Source organism: Lycium barbarum, chromosome 4 (assembly GCF_019175385.1).
Source record: "Lycium barbarum isolate Lr01 chromosome 4, ASM1917538v2, whole genome shotgun sequence".
Classification (NCBI taxonomy): Eukaryota; Viridiplantae; Streptophyta; class Magnoliopsida; order Solanales; family Solanaceae; genus Lycium; species Lycium barbarum.
The window spans coordinates 45991674-45996406 of record NC_083340.1 but is presented as its reverse complement, the minus strand read 5'-3'; the positions used below and the strand labels follow the sequence as shown (position 1 = coordinate 45996406).

General features: G+C 40.8%; 1 pseudogene; it reads right to left on the bottom strand.

Moving 5' to 3' along the window:
• Positions 1-431: 431 nt before the first annotated feature.
• On the bottom strand, positions 432-548 carry LOC132639045 (5S ribosomal RNA; annotated as a pseudogene).
• Between the last annotated feature and the right edge of the window lie 4185 nt (positions 549-4733).

Below are 4733 nucleotides of genomic sequence, written 5' to 3'. Positions count from 1 at the left end.
ACCTTGTAACATTTGTACCACTTTTGTCACTTGAACTTCATTACCTTGTTCGATTAATGCCTTCAGTATATAGCAACGTCGGTTGCTGGGACACGCATATCGGTTGGCGCAGCCACATATGGGATGTCATACACACACACACACACACACACACACATATATATATATATATATATATATATATATATATATATATATATATATATATATATATATATATATATATATATTTAGTAACGCCTCGCTTACAAAGTATTTCGAAATACTATTCGAACTTATCCTAATTCTAGAGCTGTGATGCACCTTCTTTCTCTTTGCCGGTCTAGTCCGCCTCATCCTTCATGATTTTTAAGGGTTTCCAACCACTCCGCATACTCCAATTTCCCTTAGGTTTCTCTAGCTTCTCATATGTCTCTTATGCCTGAATTTGTAGGACTCTTAGTACATTTCCCAGGGGGTCACCCATCCTAGTATTACTCTCACCCTAGCACGCTTAACCTTGGAGTGCTAATGGGATCCGGTGCGTTAGTGCTGGTACGATCGCATCCACCCTACTGCGTGACCTTTATCGCATAACCTAGAACAAGTTGAAGTTCTAATGGATTCCAATAAATTCTCGTAATGCATCTCCCTCCGGATTAAAAGGGATCTCTTACTCTTTCGACTAAGCAAATGCTAATTTGGCCTTTGAAATCCTCAATAGCCACCTTCAATCTGCATGTATGACTACTTGTCATCCCAAATTTCAAGATTCCCAATGGTGGTGAAAACACCTTGATCGTAGTAACCTATAAATATTTTTGTTATTGGTCCCCTAAGGATTTCCGCTCGACGCTGTTAAGTAATAATCTACAGTAAATGCACACACATAGGAAATTCCAATAAAAGACTCATTGTCTTCCCACCGTCTGCTAGTTTGGCCTTCGTCGTCACCCCTATCCGAATAAGAACGATACGGGTAATCCAACAGCTCCTGGTTTATTGACGGCCAGGATAGAAGGCTAGAGTAATCAGTAACACTCACCGGGGTAGTTGGTCTAACGTAGTGCTCTGCCATAGGAGCAGCTGGGGGAGTCAACTCTAGAACAGTCTCGAAAATATCCTCCTCTGGCGTCCCATATGAACCCTCAGACGATTTCGTGTCATAGCTGTCCTCCGATGGATCCTCCTCTCTAGAAGTCAGAAATTTTGAGGGAATCATCACGGGGTCCTCAGAGGTATCAGTCTCAATGGAATAGCTGAGGCTCCTTCTGCTCGGTCCCGGACACTGTGGTCCTGAATCAACTCTGGGGGCCTTCTTAGCACCCTTACTGTCTGAGGCTGATCTTTTCATTTTTCGTCAGTCTGCACTTGCCTACAGGAAAAAGGGGTAAGAAGCGATCCTTCCTAGACACTGGCTCTATCGCACGACCTAGATAGAAAGAAAGGTCAATAATTCCTACATGCCCTGCAGCCTCCTTTTAATAAGTGTGGCCGGCTTTACACCCATAAACAAGACTCTGCTGGACACGGTCTGTAGACAATCCCTAGAACGAACAGCTTCGATACCACTTTTGTCACGACCCAAACCGATAGGCCATGACGAGTGCTCGAGCAGGACACTTGTATACGAACCTGCTAGATATAATCAGACTGAAAATAAGGACAATATGGAAATTTGTAAAAGCGCGTTATAGACTCATAATGTCATATATCAGAATGAACCTATCTCCTGAGGAGTTACAGCTAAGCAAAACATAACAAAATATGCAAGCCGACAAGTCTGCCACTATATACGGGAATATCCAAACCGAACTACGTCGATATAGCTAACCAAAACATATATACAACCCACATATGTCTACAGACCTCTAAGAGTGTAACAGTGAAATGTGACGGGATAGGGCCCCGCTGTGCCTCTGGATATGCATAAGTCTTATCAAAGGATCTGTACCAAAATGACTTAAGCGCTAGAACAATGGAGCTCTCCAAGCAGCTGAGCAGAAGTCTTAGGCTGGAGGATCACCAAACTGAGTGTCTGTACGTGCGGGCATGAAACGCAGCCCCCGAAGAAAGGGGGTCAATACGGAAAATGTACTGAATATGTAAAGCATGGAGTACAGTAATTGTCACGACCCAGCTAGGAGCCGTGACGGGTACCCGGGGCTAGCCACCGAGCACCACACGTTCTACTACTCACCTTACTCATTTAATGCTCTTTGATCAACTTTATACTCAAGTTGTAGGAAAATCATATTTTATATGGAAACATAAATACTTTTATATACATGTGCCTCTCGGCCATCAAAATAATATGTACATATAATAGCATCTCGTGAGACCATCTAACCCACACTGCAGATCTACGAGCCTCTACTGGAGTGCTAAACATAAGGACGGGACAAAACCCCGTCATTCCCAAACATACATTTACATGAATATACGCAAAAGAATCGTCATAAGCACCTCCGAACAAAGGAGTGCTTTCAATCAGCTGACAACTACTGCGGGTCCGGGTCGAGCTCTCCTCCCTGTCTACCTGTGGGCATGATCACAGCGTCCAAAGAAAACGGCCATCAATACGAATATTGTACTGAGTATGAGAGGCATAAACAAGGAAATAAGTCAATGCTATACAAAAAGTATCAATATGGAATAACTGTATTTGACTATCAAGTGTAAAAGAAATAAATGCATGCTGGCTTACTCATAGTCATCATCATGTCATGTGTGCATAAATATATAAGCTGCCCGCCCATATAGGTACGGTGTAATAATGTATAAGCTACCCGTCCATATCGGATCGGTGTGATAATCTGTCATGACCCGACAAGTGGCCGCGACGGGTACCCGAGGCTGACCACTGAGCACCCCGTATTTCCTCTCTTGTCATAGTCATTTACGCTTCTTTATCATTCACAAATTCACAATCGCATGACAATCATTTTTCGGTGGAAAGCAAAATTAGTCTATATATATGTAATATATGTATGCATACTGTAGTAGACTTGTGAGACCATCTAACCCACACTATGCATCTACGAGCCTCTACTGACATACTATACATGTAGGCGGAACAAGACTCCGTCATGCCCAAAATATACATATGTACCAGAAGAATAATCATAAGCACCTCCGAACAATGGAGTGCTTTCAATCAGCTGATAGCTCCTAAGAATCCGGTTCGAACTCGCCTCCCTGTCTACTTGTGGGCATGAACACAGCGTCCAAAGAAAACGGACGTCAGTACGAATGTTGTACTGAGTATGAAAGGCATGAACAATAACAACACATCAAGAAAATAAAGGAGGCATCAAGTATGGAGCAACTGTACTTAACTGGGAATTATATGAAAAGTAATGCATGCTGACTTACTTTTATGCTTATCATCATCTCATGTATGCATGTCATATATATATAAACTGCCCGACTATATAGGTGCGGCATGATAATCAGTAACATTAGCCCGCGTCCGGGGTACCATCTCATGCCGCCCACTAGTGGTGTCTGCCCATGCCAACTGGCCATGGTGTATCGTATAAGCTGCCCGCTTTCGCGGTGACTGCCCGGCCAACTAGGCCCGGTGTAATATGATTATAACATGCTCATCATAAAATACTTATAATAATATGCTTATCATAATATGCTTATCATCGTACATGCATAAGGCTTCTAGAATAACTATATTTTATCGAGGTGACGTAAGGTTGTGAACCCTCGATTCCATTATGAACATTTATGAACATTCCGCCTCACCTTGAAGGGATTTGTATATAAGGTGAGTGTATACAAGGAATGACATCATTTACCTTATAAGAACGTCAAATCATATCTCTTGACTTATATAGCTATTCATGATCTTAGGCTCTTGGCTTTCCTGAATATAGGAGAATCATGGAAAGGAAGAAGAATCATATTATGGGATTCATGCCATAGAAAGAAAAGGACTAGCCTCACATACCTTTGTTGCTTAGTTAAACTATCATTCACTTGTTCTCCTTCAATATCACGTTGCTACCTTCACGAGAAAATGCGCATTATAGTTAGTCAATCGACCATAAGAACGCATCGTTATTTCTAGAGAAAATTGGGCAGCATTTCCTTTGTTTCTACTACTTTTCTCATGTTCTATTTCAACTCCCAAACATTTACAACAACACTCACAATATCGTATCAACATTCATCATTTATCTACACTTAGCAAAATCCATCATTTTTCTCCAATTTCTCCACATTTAGTGGTTTTAGCTCATCATCATAATTTCACATACTTCACACCTATTCCATGGTCTATACGTCATTTATAACGTATTCATAATCACAACATATCAACGTTCATGATTCCATTAAACTATCATTCAATTGTGACACTATTCCCTTAGTAATGGTCAATTTTCTATGTCTTTCTACAATTCAAGTATCTAAGCCTTTCAATACTTTAAACAACATGATAAGATCATGAAACATACCTTAAATGATGGTGGAACAAGTCTTGAGCAACAATACTCTTTTATGTCAAAACCCTATTTCAATCCCTTTGAGATTTCTTGGAGAAGATGACTTCCACTAAGGTTTCATACACTTGGTTTCATGGATTTGGTGTTAATGATCATTGATTTCTTTGGTATTCTTGTGGTTGAAGTGTTTGGAGAATATTCTAGAGTGTTCTTGAGAGAGAGAGAGTTGAAGTGAAATGAAAAATGAAATGAAAGGGTCCCTTATACTTAAACTTAAAAGTTGGCCGACCACTATTA